Consider the following 17,409-nt stretch of genomic DNA (forward strand, 5'->3'; position numbering starts at 1 on the left):
GCAAGACGTAGTCTCCCACTTGGAACTCCACGTTCCTATGTTTGGGATCAACATAACTTTTACGTCTACTTTGAGAAGCGAGCATCCGATCTCTAATCTTCTCAATGGCCTCATTGGTCCTATGAACTGCTTCAGGACCCAAGTATCTCCTTTCTCTTGTCTCATCCCAATGAATGGGAGATCATCTCATAAGGAGCCACCCCAATGGGAGATCAATTCTATCAAAGGTAGATACTTACTCCAGGACCCACCAAAGTCTAGCACACATGCTCTTAGCATGTCATCTAATATTTGGATCGTCCTCTCAGATTGTCCATCTGTCTGAGGATGATAAGCAGTAATGAACTTCAACTGTGTACCCATGGCCTTCTACAAAATTCCCCAAAACTTGGAAGTGAATGTGGGGTCCTGATTTGACACGATCAACCTCGGTGCCCCATGAAGGCACACAATCTCTCTCACATAGTGATTTGCGTACTGGTCAACTGTATAAGTTATCCTCACTGGTAATAAGTGAGCTGACTTGGTGTATCGATCCACGATAACCCACACCGAATCATGCCGACCCACAGTCCTGGGTAACCCACCACAAAATCCATCGTGATGTCCTCCCATTTCCACTATGGGATGTCTAGAGGCTGTAATAGCCATGTTGGTCTCTAATGCTCAGCCTTGACTTGTTGACATGTCAAGCACCTAGCCACACATTCTGTCACATCCCTCTTCATCCCAGGCCACCAATACAACGATCTCACATCCTGGTACATCTTCATGGTGCCTGGATGCAAATAGTAAGGAGTAGTATGATATTCAACTAGAATCTCTCATCTCATAGCAGTGTCCATCGGAACACATATCTGACCCTTGTATCCCAACAAGCACAAATCTGACGTTGTATAGTCCTGAGACACTCCAGCTAGGACGTCCTCTCTGATCTTGGTCAGTTGTGGATCACCCAACTGACCTTCCTTTATTCTTTCCAACAACGCAGACTGCATAGTAATGTTGGCCATCTGGCCTACCAGCAACTCTATGCCAGCTCTGGTCATATCCTCTGCTAACTCTCTGGATATCAGTCTTGCACTAAAAATTTGTCTTGGACCCTTCCGGCTTAAAGCATCTGCTACCATGTTGGCCTTTCCTGGGTGATACAAGATTTCACAATCATAATCTTTTACCAACTCCAGCCAACACCTTTGTCTAATGTTTAGGTCTTTCTGTGTGAAAAGTACTTCAAGCTCTTGTTGTCAGTGTATATCTCACACCTCTCCCCATAAAGGTAATGCCTCCATACCTTTAATACAAAGACCACTGCTGCCAATTCTAAATCATGAGTGGGGTATCTCTGTTCATACTCTTTCAACTGGCATGAGGCATAAGCAATCACCTTCCCTGACTGCATAAGAACACAACCCAAACCTTGATGTGAGGCATCACAATATATCACAAACTTCTCCTGATTTTTCAGAAGACTTAGAACTGGAGCTGTAATCAACCTCTGTTTCAGTTCCTGAAAGTTGTTCTCACACTTGTCTGACCACACAAACTTCTTATTCTTGCATGTCACTTTAGTCAATGAAGTAGCAATCTTAGAGAACCCTTCCACGAAACGCCTGTAATAACTTGCCAACCCAAGGAAGCTCCTAACCTCTTAAGCATTCTTTGGCCTTGGCCAATCCCTGACTGCCTCTATCTTAGCTGGGTCTACCTTGATCCCCTCCTTACTAAAAATATTCACACTTCTTGAACTTTGCAAACAATCTATGTTCCCTCAGTCTCTGTAGAACCAACCTCAGATGTTGCTCATGTTCTGACTCTGACTGAGAATAAACCAGAATATCATCAATGAAGACGATCACAAATTGGTCCAAATAATCCTTGAACACTATGTTAATCAAATCAATAAAAGTGGCTGGGGCATTAGTCAATCCTAAGAACATAACTAAAAACTCATAATGCTCATATTTGGTGTGAAAGGTAGTCTTTGGTATATCTCCCTCCTTAACCCTCAGCTGATGATAGCCAGATCGAAGGTCTATCTTTGAGAATACCATTTTATCCTACAACTGATCAAACAAATCCACTATCCTTGGCAGAGGATACTTTTTCTTAATTGTCAACTTGTTTAGTTCTCTGTAATCAATACACATCCTTAGATAACCATCTTTCTTCTTTAAAAATAGAACTGGTGCAACCCACGGTGAGAACCTAGGTCTAATAAAACCCAAATCTAACAACTAATGTAGATGTACCTTCAGTTCTTTTAATTCTCCTGGGGCCATTCTGTAAGGTGCTATAGACACTGGCTCTGTCCCTGGTGCTAGTTCAATCACAAATTCAATCTCTCTGTGCGATGGCAACCCTGGTAAATCTTCTGGAAACACTTCTAGAAATTCAAAGACTAGTCTGGTCTTCTCTAGTCCCACTGCCATGACTTGAGTGGTATCAATCACACTGGCTAAGAATCCTATGCATCCACCTTGCAATAGATCTCTAGCCCTCAGAACAGATATCATAAGTATACAAGGTCCATGAACAGTGCCAACAAACACAAAAGGATCCTCACCTTCAAGCTCAAAGGTTACCTTCTTCATTCTGCAATCTATGGTTGCCCCATACTTCACCAACCAATCCATACCCAGAATCATGTCAAAGTCGGTCATAACCAACTCTATCAAATCAACTGATGACTCTCTACCCTCCAATGTCACTGGCAATGATCTGACCCACCTTCTGGATACTACTAACTCCCCAGTGGGCAATAAGGTCTCGAACCCCATAGCATAATAATCACATGGTCTACACAGTCTATCAATAATTCTACTAGTAACAAAAGAATGTGTAGCACCAGAATCAATCAAAACATTATAAGGGGTTTCAACACTAAAAATCTAACTGGTAACTACTGAGGGACAAGCCTCAGCTTCTGCCTGAGTCAATGTGAACAGTTGAGCTGGGGATGAGCTGTCTGCCTTTCTTTGCTCTCCCTTCCTTGCTCTCGGGCAGTCTTTCCTCAAATGTCCCACTACCCCGCATAAGAAGCAAGCTCTTGCTCGACACTCCCCTAGATGGCGCCTCTTGCATCTAGGGCACTTAGGAAAAGTCCTCCAGACCTCATTGCCGCTCTGGCAGCCCATTGTAATACCTCGTGGTCTCCTATCAAGGCCTGGAGCTGGGAAGGCATCAAGAGCCTTCCTTTCTGATCACTGGGGCCTCCGCCCATACATGAACCCATAAATGGAGGTCCTACCCTCCTAAAATCTCTCATGGCTGCATTATCTCACCAGATTTTGTTCTCTGTGCTCTCAGCTATGAGTGCCCTCTCAATTACCTGTGCATAAGTAGTCACTCCAGACACAGTGGTAATACAAACATCAGGGTTATCCTAGGCTATAGCCCGTGGAGAAACCTCTCCCTTCTGGTCCCATCAGTGGGCACCGGCTCCCTGAAAAACTTTGCCAATCTATCAAACTTTAAGGCATATTCAGTCACTGAAAAATTTCCCTAAAACAACTTGCTGAACTCTTCAGATTTTGCAGCCCTGATTGCATCATTATAGTACTTTTCATTGAACAGAGTCTGAAACTCTTCCCAACTCAAGGCATTAACATTTCTGGTCTGGGGTATCACTTCCTACCAAATTCGGGCATCCTCCCAAAAAATATATATGGCACAAGCCACCCTCTCGTTACCAGACCCCCTCATAAAGTCTAGGATGGTGGTAACCATGCTCATCCACTGCTCGACCTTAGTTGGATCTGCACTACCCTCAAAAACTGGAGGGTGTTGATTCCTGAACCTTTCATAAAGACGTTCCCATTTATTCCCAGCCTCTGAAGGTTGCTCAACTATTGGCACTGCTACAGGTGGTGCCTCTGGTAAAATGTTCCCTGCAGGAACCTGCTGTTGTCTGAGGAGGCAGATTTCTTCTTCTTGTCTCATTAACCTAGCTTGCAAATCAGCAAGCAACTGTTGCCAGTTTTCAGGAGCTGGCTGAGGGGTCTAGCCCTGTCTATCATTCTGGCCCTGATCTTCCTGGCCAGCTGATGAATCTACCTGTCTTGGGAGCATACTTTCAACTTATACGTTGCTTCAATAATCAATGAGACCAGTTAGGTAGTGATAACTGAACCTCTTGCCCCTTCACGCTCCAAGATCACGCAGATACTCATCCATATTCAACAGTCATGCTAATAAGCATGTCGATTCATAAATATAACAATTAACATTTAGCACTTAGAAATTAACAATTAACGATGCTAATAAGCATGGTGTGGCAATATTAGTGCTAATAAGCACATTCTTGCTTATGCAGGAGTCAAGGGCTAACCCTATTAGTGTATCTCACACATGTAGATAAAGCATTTAGATTCTATTTAAGCAGTTAAACACATAACCACATGAATAGTTATCGAACCATGAGTCGAACTTGTCTTCAATGGTAAGTGTACATGCCTAGCCAGTCTACAGGAACCGTAAACCTTGGCACTCTTTGATACCAAGTTGTAACACCCTGGTTAGCCAGGACTGTCACATTGTGTACTTTAAATAGTGCTTAACTCGCTAAATGAGTCATTAGGCCAAAAACGTGCATCTAAGTGTTATTAATGGGCCAGGGTTAAAATCTTGATCAAAAGGAATGGATATAATTTATATAAAACATTAAACTGTGCATGGGATCCCATAAAAGTTATTACAAAGTTGTTTATAATCCAAAATGTTCATTACAATTCAAAAGTTACAATTCGCCAACCTAAGAGACAAAAATAGGTTTAAACCCTAGTTCCCCTGAGAAACACCTTGGTCGTGGTTGTCAAGTGGCCGCATATATACACGTCGCAACCTAAGCTCTCCACTCAAGGCTGGGTAAGCTTTTCTTTCCCTTTACCTGCACCACATAGCACCCAGGAGCCAAGGCTCAGCAAGAAAACTTATTACTACATGTATACAAGTATTAATAAATGATCATGAAATCATTTTGGGGTTCGCAGCCCTAATCAGATGATGACTGTTAAGTCATTCTTGGGTCCTGCGCCCTGAATAGATGGCTAATAAGACATCCTGGGGTCCTGCGCGCTTAATAGATGACTAATAAGACATCCTGGGGTCCTGCGCCCTGAATAGATGACTAATAAGACATATGGGGGTCCTGCGCCCTAAGCCATGTGACCATCAAGTCACTTGAGCGTTTTAGCCCTGGCTCTGAGTAACTAGCCATAGACTAGCCAAACGTTTTAGTTTTCTTCGACTAATAGGTTGCACGAGCATATAATGCTCTTATTGATTAGATCTAATCATATCGACCAACGTTCAATGCGTTATTTCTTCTCTTGACTCATAATTCAATTCCATATGACCAACGCTCAGTACTATTGCCGATCCTGACTGATAAGTCAGAGTTTCGTGACCAGCACTTAGCACCATTGTTGTTTCTGACTAATAAGTCACTGTGTTGCTCAGATAAACAATGCATTCAACCATTTATAATGCAGAGGATATCCAAATATAGAGCAATCAACACGCTTCAACAATAATCATGTATGTCACATAATGGGTGCATTTTTGTTACCTCAAGCTCAAGCGTAAAATAAGTTAATAATGACCCTTGAGAATGATCCTATCCTTAGGCCTTTAGTGGTCACCTAATCATGACCAAATATGAAATCCCATCAATAAATGAGTAATAAAAGATTCCTGAACCAAGTCCTAGCCCCCGGGACCTTAAATCCTACTAAAATGGTTAGTAGATTCGATCCCGAGCCTAAAGGTTCGATAACCCGCGCTTAAAACCATATAAAACTAAGCATGGCTCAAAAAGAACAGGCGGGCCATAAACTATCCCCAAGGGCTGTGGCGCGCCTCCCAGACAGACAGGCCCCCTGCATGGGTGCCAAGGGCGGGCCACGATTTACCCTTGAGAGTCGCGGTGCGCCTGCCAGACATAGCCCAATTAAGGCTCTGCGGTTCACTCAAGTCACGACACCCATGAACTCAGTCGCGACTTAACCCCACGAACCTAGCTACCCTGCATTTTCCTCAATTCAAACTCAGCCAAAAACACAACCCAACAATCCCAATATCAAAACCAAACCTCAAAACCACATAACCACCAATCTAGCAATAAAACTCAAGCTTCATAACACCTAAAACACCATCAAATACTCAACTCCATAAACAAACTTCCAAGCTTATAAACATAACTAAAACAAACCAAAAACAGAATTGAAAACTCACCTTAGCTATGAACTGAACCCCTTCACTTGCTAAAACTCAATCCTAGACTCCAAGTCTTAATCCTCAAGCTTGAATTCTCTAACTTAGCTTCAAAATCCAAACCGAGTGAGAGAGAGAAAAGGTGATCGAGAGAGAAGAGAGAAAATCTCTGTTTTTACCCTGTTTATTCTACAACCTTCCTGATATCAAAACTATCTAATATAGCCTAAAATGACCAAAATGCCACTAGGGCCATCTAAACCCCTCAAAGCCACCCAAGGGAAATTTTGCCATTTCCACCTACCCCGTTAAACACAATTAACATCCTCCAATTCCTATCATTCCCAATATCCTCAAATAATTGCCAAATTATATCCCATTACCCGCTCAATTCTAGTAATATACTAAGCATCAAATTACCCCTAGGCTCACCCTGAGCCCGGTAATTAACCCCGTTATGACAAAATCGCTAATTTCTTCCATGGATCGTCTCATGCCGAATAGCTCGAATATATCCACATAATAATGGGGTCTCACCCATATATCACATACATGCACATAGATATACAAATACAACCATATAATAATACAATGCACATAATCATGCATATAATCATATAATAACGCATTAAATCAATTATGGTCTTCCTGGCCCCATAATCCAGGCACTAAGCCACATTAGGGAATTCAGGACATTACAATCAAACTCCCAAATGCACTTGCATACTCTAGTTGAACCATCGCTCTTCCTTCATCCTTTTCAAGGTTTAGACTTGAATCGAAGGGTGTGTTTGCCTCTCTGATATTGAGATGACCAAACTTGTCAAGCATTTTCTTAATATAGTGAGCTTGACCTAAGGCATATCCATCAATTCTCCTTCTAACTTTAATACCTAAAATGGTATCAACCTCTCCAAGGTCCTTCATCTTGAAGTTAGAAGATAAAAACCTCTTCGTTTCTGTTATGCCTTTCATGCCATTACTCAATATCAACATATCATCAACATATAGACACACTAAGATGACATAGTCATCACAAGACTTATAATATAAGCACTTGTCCACACTATTGTGTCTAAACCCATCCAAAACAATGGCCTTATCATACTTCTCATGCCATTTTTTAGGTGCTTGCTTCAAACCATATAATGATTTGACAAGCCTACACTCCTTATATTCATTCCCCTTTAGAGCAAACCCTTCCGGTTGTTCCATGTATGCCTCCTCATCGAGGTTACCATTTAGGAATGCCATCTTGACATCTATTTGATGAACATACAGGTTGTGTATTTATGATAAGGCAAACAATAATCTTATAGATGTTGTCCTTGCTACCGGTGCATAGGTATCAAAGTAGTCTATGCCCTCCTTTTGTCTAAACCCTTTGACCACCAATCTTTCTTTATAGGTTTGAATGGTCCCATTAGTATTATACTTCTTTCGAAATACCCACTTACACCCTATTGGATTTGATCCTTGTGGTAGATTAACAAACTCCCAAGTATGGTTTGACATGATTGAATCCATCTGATCATTTATTGCCTCTTTCCAAAAGTTAGAGTCTCTTGAGGACATAGCCTCTTGGAAAGTCTTAGGATCATCCTCCACTTGGAGTACCATAGGATACTTCCAAGTAACTCCCTTATGGTTTCCCTCTACTAGGTAAAGAGTCTCCACTTGATACGTTTGATTTTGTGATCCACTTTTTTTAAGCCTTTGGCTTCTTCTAGGAAATATTGGTTGCTTTAAAACCCTTGAAGGTAACTCCTCTTGAGTTCCTTCCAATGAGATTGGTTCTTGAGGCTTATTGTCACTATACAACAAACTCTCAAAGAACTCCACTTATCTTGATTCAATTATCACATTAGACTCCAAGTCTAATAGCCTATAGGCCTTGCTATTTGAGGCATAGCCTACAAACACACATTTGATGGCCCTTGGGCCTAACATGGTCCTTTTAGGCTCCGTGCTCTTGCAATAAGTAAGGCACCCTCACATTTTGAGATATCCTAGGTTGAGTCTTTCCCTTCCATATCTCATAAGGTGAAATTTGATTCTTCTTTAGAGGAGTTCGATTTAGAATATGACAAGCAGTAAGCAAGGCTTCTCCCCATAAAGCAAAACTCAAATTCGCATGTGATAGCATAATATTAATCATCTCAACATAGGTTCTATTTTTTCTTTCCGCTATACCATTTTTTTTGGAAGTATAAGGGGTTGTACATTCATGTATTATACCATGCATCTCACAAAACACATTAAACTCATCGGAAAAGTATTCACCGCCCCTATCAATTCTAATCACTTTATTTCTTTTGCAATTTATTTTCAACTTCATCTTTATCGATTTTAAACATGCTAAAAGCCTCATCCTTATTTTTAAGCAAGTATACATATGTGAATCTAGAACAATCATCAATAAAGGTAATAAAATACCTTTGTCCTCCTATTGTAATTATTCCATTCAATTCACACAAATCACTGTGTCTCAAATCTAACAAATTTGTTTTCCTTTTAGCACTAGGAAAATGTTTCTTTACCATCTTAGATTTAACACACAATTCACATTTTTCATGCTCAACATCATTGCATACAATTAAACCACATTTAATAACTCTTTTAATTGTACTAAATCCTATATGAGAAAGTCTATTATTCCATAATGTAATAGAATCAAAACCAATCACATAAGAGGAAGATGAGCATGTATTATTATTATTATCAAAACCATTGTTCTTGGTACAAAATTTAATCACCCCATCACAAGTATAACCCTTTCCCACAAAATAGTTGCCCTTTGATAAAATTAGCTTACCGGCTTCAAACATGGCTTTGATGCCTGATTTGCTAAACAAATGTCCACTCACAAGATTTCTACCTATATCTGAAACATATAACACATTGGTCAAAAGAACCTTATTTCCGGATGTGAAGTAAAGATCATCATTCCCCTTACCCAAAACCTTGGACCTTTGGTCATTCCCCATTTGGATCTCATTCCCATCCTTTGACTCCTTAAAGTCTTAAAGTCCTCTATATCATAGGTTGCATGAATGGTGGCACAAGTATCATACCACCACCCTTGTACTTTTCCTTGGATGGAATTCACCTCACTTAAAGTGGCAATCAACTCCTCTTGAGTTATGTTAACTTTAGATCCATTGTTATGGGGATTTTGATACTTGCATTCTTTAGTCAAGTGACCACTCTTGCCACAAACAAAACAAGGGCCTCTCACACCCTTGAATTGCCCTTCATTCTTTCTTAGAGCTATATGAGTATCTTTCTTTGATTGGGGTTTCTTGTGAGTCTTCCATTTGGATTGAGAGGGTTTATCTATGGCATTAGCCTTGGATGTCCCAACATTGGATTCTTCCATACTCTTGTCTCTAGACCGATACTCCTCCTCAATCCTTAGGTGCTTTAAGATTTCTTCCAAGGATATCTCTTCATTCCTATGGAGAATCTTCTTCCTGTAACTTCTCCAAGATGGAAGTAATTGAGTTATAATCCCTCCCACAATGAAGGGTTTCGACAATGTTATCTTGAGGGTGGACAACTTATTTACAGTAATTTGAAGCTCATGAATTTGTGGAAGTAAGGGTTTAGCATCAAAGAATTTAAATTCCATGTATTGAGTGATGATAAATTTCTCTGTACCTTCTTCTTCAGTTTTGTATTTCTTCTCAAGAGCTTCCCATATCTCCTTAGCCGATATTGTATTTGAGTAGAGATCATAGAGATGATCCGACAATGCATTGAGGATGTGGCCTCTACAAATGAGTTCATCTTCTTCCCTTTTCTTTTTGTCTTTGATCACTTCTTGAGAGTCATCATCCTTTGGAGCCTCCAAGATCTTCAAATATTTGTCAAGGATGTAGTGGACTTTCAAAGTTGTGAGAAGCAACTTTATCTTTTCTTGCCATCTAACAAAGTTAGAACCATCAAATCTATCTAGTCTAACTTGATCTTAATACATGAACTTTAGGGCTGATATTGAGGAGCTTTCTTCCATGATTTTATCTAGCACAAAAACCTTTAGAAACACAAGAACTTTGACACAAAACAAAGGTTTAGAGATAGATATTTTTTATTGTTGGTATTAGGCTTTACAAACCTTTGTCTTTATTACAACTCAAAGACAAAATCATACAAGAAAATAAATCTCATAGAATAGTTAAACAAAGATTACATAAACACAATGGATAAAAAGTTTAGAGTAGACCTTCCTTGAAGAACAAACCTTAGGGGTATAAAATCACAAGCTATGATTTTTGTGAGACACAAAATTGACAAGACTTGACACAAATGAAGATTTTTTGTCCAAAAATCTCTATTCCTAGCATTCATTTGACGATGCTTGAAGCTACAACTAGTGGAATGAGATTGGGATTCACAAGCCTTGGATATACATGCAATTCAAGCTTTCTTGATGAAGATCTTGGAAAAAACTAGTAATCTTGGAGCTAGAGAGAGAGAGAAAGAGTTCTTCTTTAGTGAGAGGAAGAGGTGAGTAATCAAGTCACCAACTAACTCACTTGAACACCTTAAATAGTATAGGATCCTCATTAGACTCAAACAATGAGATTAGAGCATTTAAATTTTAAGTTTTGGAGCTATAACACGTAACCAGACAGACATTCCGTGACGGACCAGGTGACGCGTCGCCTAGCACCAGGCGATGCATCACATGCCAGGTGATACGTCGCCCTATACCAGGAGACACATTTCTTGATACTTCTCTCTCTTAAGGTTTTGGGAGCCTAGGCAACGCGTCACCTCCTAGAAGGCGACGTATCGTCGATGCCTCTGTTATACGGCTCCATGAGGTGTCTCAAAACACCTCCCAAATGCTCCCAAAATTCTTGGGTACTCTTATATACTCCAAATAAATATTTTGGACCCAAAAAGTTTGATTTAAAAATGCCTATACTCAAAGTCAACTTTCACATGTTGACTTTTGTGAAATTGTTATTGTTTTAACACCTCTTTGTGCCTAATAAATTCCACCATGTATTTAACCAATCTCAATAGAAGGTGTAGGCTATACTAAGATCTCATCAGTTGTAAAGTACAAGACGATACGAGTAATATTTACACTTACAATTTAGTTTGATTGTGAAGTAGAGCAACTTGATGTTATGATGACATTCTTAATTGGAATGTTAGAGGATACCATCTACATGCAATAACCTATTGGGTTTAAGGTGGAAGGTCATGGTAAAAATTTGGTCTATCTTTTTAAGAGGTCGTTGTATGGGTTGAAGAAATCTCCAAGGCAGTGGAATAAAAGGTTTGACTCTTATGCTTTGAAGATTGAGTTTTAGAAGACTAAGTATGATACTTGCTTATACTATAAGGGTTTGGAAAGTGATGCTATATTCTTGCTAATCTATGTTGATGACATGTTGTTGATTAGTATGAATAAGGTGAAGATCAAGGAGTTGAAAGCATCATTGAAATCTGAGTTTGAGATGAAGGACATAGGAGAAGCCAAGAGGATTATGGGTATTGATATACTCGGAGATAGGACATGCTGAATGATTTTCTTATCACAAAGTTCTTACATAACCAAAGTTTTGGGAAAAAAAATAGCATGGAGGATGCCAAGATGATGAGTGTTCCTTTGGCGGGTGATTTTACATATTCTAATGATCAGTGTCCTAAAATTGATGTTGAGAAACAACAAATTTTCAAGGTTCCGTATGCTATGGTGCTTGGATGCTTAATGTATTTGATAGTGAGAACTAGATCGGATTTGACCTATGCCCTAAGTTTCTTGAGTAGATATATGGCTAATCCGGGCATGGATCATTAGCAGGGGTCACTGTGGCTAATGAGGTATGTAAAATGCATCAGTGGTTATGGTCTAATTTATATGAAGCCAAGGGGTGTTGTTTTGTTAGAAGGCATTGTGGAGTCAGATTATGCGACTAACAAAGAAAATAGGAGACCGTTGACTTCATTTACGTTTACTGTTTGTGGAGATTGTGTTAGCTGAAAGTCTCAATTGTAATATCTAGTTGCAATGTCCACAATCGAGGTTAAGTTTTTGGCAACTACTGAACCTTTAAAAGAGGCCACATGGTTACAAGGGCTGCTTAAGGAGTTGAAAGTGTTGAAGACTACATCAGTAGTTTATTCAAATATTCAACCTGTTATTTATTTTTGTTGAAGTCCAACGTATCATGAGAAGACTAAGCACATTGATGTGTGGCTGAATTGGGTTAGAGAGAAGATTGAAGACATGACTACTGAATTGGAGAAAGTACCTACTGAGGAGAACCCAACTAATTTTGGTACTAAGGTCCTGAGTGTTAGCGAGTTTCAACATTGGTTGAAATTTCTAAGAATTGGTGAAGGTTGAATCTTATGAAGAGAGTTAGGATCCCACAAGAAGCTAGAGACTCATTCATTCTCCTACCCAACTGAAGGAATGAAGGTGGATTTGTTGGATATTTTAACCAACTATGGTTAGTTATTAGTTATAGTAGTTAATTCTAGGGGTGCACAGCGGGCGGATTGGACGGGTTTTGGGCAGTTTATGCAATTTTTTTATTTGGGGGTTTTAGAAAAATGCAACCCATAACTCCCCAACAAGTGTGCAGTTTGGGCAGTTTTTTTTATGGGTGGATTTATGCGGTTTTATGGGCGGGCTGAGTTGATTTAAAGTTCAAATTTATCAACTTATGATATTTTAAAAAAAATTATAGACTATAAAGTTCAAATTTATACCATATTTACTCATCAATGTCATTATGAATAATAACTCGATAAAATATTATCGTATCTCGAACTTGAATTTAAAACTCCACAAAAAATTCTAATAATTATCTAAATTATACAAATTATAAATGATATCAAACTCATCAATCCACACATTAATAATTTCAATAATTTGAGTTTTATTTTCACTAATATTTAACCATCAATACAAGTAATACTACTTCTTTTTTCATCTATTTTTCCTAAACAAGTTTTTATATACAATTCCTAAGCTAGCACCATTAATCTTATAGTAACGAAAGCTTTCATTTAAAAAAGTTAAATCTTTGGATTACTATAAATATATATGAGTAAAAATATAAAGAATACAATGATTCATATCCCAAAATCCAATATCTCCATCAAACAAATTAAAAGGGTCACAAACTTTATAATTTTCAATGAACCTTTTATGGATTGTATTTTTAGGTTTAGATTGTTACTAAAATATATATATATACCAAAAAAAAAGTAGTGGGTGCAGGTTGGACCCTCCTCATATTATTGCAACATGTACCCAACCCAATTTTAGCGTGTTTTTTAATGGCCTGGTTCAAAGCAGGCGAATTTTGATGGGTTGGGCAGGTGGGGGGATTAGCAGTTTGGTTGTGCACCCCTAGTTAATTCTTTTAGGTAGGTTAGTTGTCTAAATACATGTTAGTTTCTTTATTCTTGTTAGTAAGTTAGAAAAATAGAGTCATTTTGATCAAGAACAAAATAGAGAGAGAACAAGGAGAGAGAGAGAGAGGGAGATAACAACGTTGTATTGAGGGTTTATGTGTGAAAGTGAGAGAGTCTTCGTTGTTAAGAGCAAGAGAGAATGGTGAGGAAGGTTTCTTTGTTCATCTAAGTTTTCTACTAGGTTGTATGTGTGGTGTCGTAAGTCGACATGCATCTTGTATGTTACGTCATTTCTATAAAGGGTTTCCACCATTTTTGTGTACATATACGCTTGGGATGAGGGTTCCCATGGACAAATTGCTATGACTATATTAGTAACCTGGTTTTATTCTCTTTTCTAGTGAAAAGGTTCTCGTGGGAGAGCTTTAACTGGAAGTACGACATTGATTTGGTCCGGACTAGTATAAACCTTGGTCTGACATTCTATGTGTTTGATAATTTGTCTTTTGACTGGTTTTCTTTGATTTTCTTATTATGAGCTTGTGGGTCGTAAGGGATTTTATAAAAGTTTTGTATTGCAATTAGTTTATGATTGATCTATATGTGGACTATATAAGCAATGGTGCATCCCAAATTACATCCAATGTCAAAGGAATACTAGAGTGCATAAACAAATATGTAAATCACTTATCTCTAGTTTGGTGCAAGAATAATTAGCCTATTTTTATGTTTCACATTGCTTTCTATCCTGGATTTCTTTTACAAGTTTGTTTATTTTCATTGGTCATGCATGCTCTTTTATTGAATATAGGGTTAATATGCTTAATAATGTTATACTCGTTGTTCTTCCATGTATGATATAATTGTTAGGAAAATATATATTTTCTCAATGGAAAATACGAAATACTATTACAACTCTATGCAAAATAATACAAAGACATAATGATTGATTAAATAAGATTACAACTCAATACTCAAAATACAAATAGATGAGCATAATGATAACGACTACAACTTTAAAACAAAAGATACAAATAAATATGTAAAGATAAAATAGAAGAATAGAAGATAAAAACAATGGTAGAAGAAATAACAAGAACAAAAAAGTAAACACTCTCACTCACACAACCAAAGTGAAGTGCATTGGGAATCACCAACTTGAACAAGGTTTATAACCTTTGCCCATAAGCTTACTTCCCCTATCTCAAGCACTAAGAGATTCTCTCAATATTGGAAATAAATCTCTCGATTAATCAAGTCTTTTGGTGTATTTCTAGCCAAGTGCTCTAGTGGATAGAAATAGAGTTGTCTTACAAGTGAGCATTAGGCTTCTATTTATAGAGTTTTGAGACACCCCTTGAATTTCAAATTCCATCAACCTCCATGGATATTAGCAATGATTAATGGGATGATTATGAAATTAAAAAATGAGTTTAGGGAGTTACTTGGGGTGTTAGAACTGTTTAAAGTGCAAAAAAGGGTTGAAAATTGGATGAACACATCTATGGCCACGGCCACTAGCATGCCTGGCCGCGGTTGTGGCTCGCTGTCCCCCAGGCCGCGAACACCAATGCTCCTAGCCGCGGCCACAGGCCATTTTTAGCTCAAAAATGTCATTTTTCCAAAACATCCCAAATCCTTTCCCACATGAGTTTGTAACCTCCAAACACCTAATGGGAGTTAGAAACATGTCTCCAATAGCCATATTTCATAAAGGCTTTGTGAAATCCAATCTCAAATGTGTAACATACAATCTACACATTATTGGGTAATATTTGGGAGTTACAAATTTGCAACTGATTTTGTAACTCCAAAATATGTCACATTTTGGCACACACATGTGTCTAATTTTGTGAGTCTCAATAATATGTTACAAGGTGAGACAAATCACATTTGTGTGACAAATCACATTTTGTCACATTATTTAATCTAACATTATATTATATGAAATAATATAACATTCCCCCACTAGATTAAATTATCACTTTTTGTAACACTTATTTAACCAATCAAACATTATATTAAAATATAATATTCCTCCACTTGATTAAATAATAACTCTCTATAGAAACTTTTGCATTGGTGCATAAAATAAAATGTCTTTCGACTTGAATTTTACCTTAATGTAATTATCACAAAGATTGTTGAAATTTTGGTTGTCGAAGCATTGAACCACTATCCCTTGATAAAAAAAATGGTGATAACACACACACCTTTGCTGTGTTCACTTGAGACCTCAATGTCTCACTTTTGCACTGTTAATGGCCATATGCACATTCCATTCATAGACTTTTCTTGAGAATGACTCCCAATTCTCATGAGGGGCGGCACCACCTGTAAGTCTATATAGGTAGAACTCTTATAATATTTTGTTACCCTAAAATACTTGTCTTTTCAAGACCAAGTTCTATTAAAAATCCTTTCGGTTTTAACCTTCATTTTGGTAACACAGTAGTACTCATATCTTAGATGAGACAAAATTTGAGTACTACTATTCACTTGATTGACTTGTTATTACCTATTGAACCTAATACTAGTTTGGTTACTAGTATTAAGATATGTTATCATCAATCGTGAATCTCTTGAAGGAGTCTTAGTCCCACCCCTTGAGATGTAGAAATGATTCCATTTGAGTCATGTCTTTTCTCATGTATGCATACTTACACTCTCATTATTTGATTCAAACTTTGTTGTTAGCTATAGTTTGAATAAAATATTTGTACCATTAAAATAGTAAGTTTGACCATAGTCAACAACCCCACTATTTTATATTTCAATATCCAAGATAAATATTTTTTGCTTGAATATTAATGCTAGAAACCTCTTTGTTTATAAAATTATCATTTATGTTTTAAATTGATTCATTCTTGAATCAAAATATTAAAAAAAATTAACTTTAGACACCAAACATGTCTAGAATTATCCATTCTATGCACATACAGCCAAAGTAATTTATAATGTGGAATTCCAAGTCACCTATTTGATAAGAGGACCAAATTAATCAACCATTATGAAAATAAATCGATTAACTTTGGAGCATCACCCCCAAGTTTCTCACACAAAGTGAAAATATCACTTTTAAATAGGAATCTCTTTATTTCTATTAAGCCTTTTATCTTCCAAGATAAATCTATACTTATAATTCACAAAGTTCATCATGAGTCCTTTGAGCCACATGATAAATTCTCAATAGATCAAGATAAAAAACCTCAATGTTTATCTTGATTTATTTACTTGCTAAAGCAAGACACACTTCTTTGAAAGTAACTTTCACTTAGTTTCTTTCTTTTATATATTTCACAAAATAAAATATGTGAACAAATGTCATGTGAAAATTTCTCAAACAAATAATCACTAATTTTCACTTTTAGTTGTGTAAATAATCTCAAAATCATTTAACAACTTTTGTGTGTTTCTTAAGAGTCTTTTTGAGATTCTTTTGAAAATACCATTTTTACATCCATTGATTTTCTCATCAAAATCAATTTGAAGATGTCAATTTTTTAAATACTTTAAATCAAAGAAAATAAACTCTCATTGATTTATTTAAACACTTTAATTTCTTATGTTTTAGTTTAAAATTATCTTCTCATTGAAATTAATTTAAACATATCACCATCTTTAACCAAAATGAATAAAATTCTCTTTAAAATATTCAAAATTGTTTCTCCAATTTTGAAATGTCTCCTCATTGAGACATTGAATATTTAAGAAATATTGTCACTAAATAATTCTCAAATATATTTCATTTGACCACACTTTAGACTCTAATTCTATTGGACAATATGCTATCTCAAGCTTTGGATCCAC

The sequence above is a fragment of the Humulus lupulus genome, chromosome 1 (genome assembly GCF_963169125.1).
Source record: "Humulus lupulus chromosome 1, drHumLupu1.1, whole genome shotgun sequence".
NCBI lineage: Eukaryota > Viridiplantae > Streptophyta > Magnoliopsida > Rosales > Cannabaceae > Humulus > Humulus lupulus.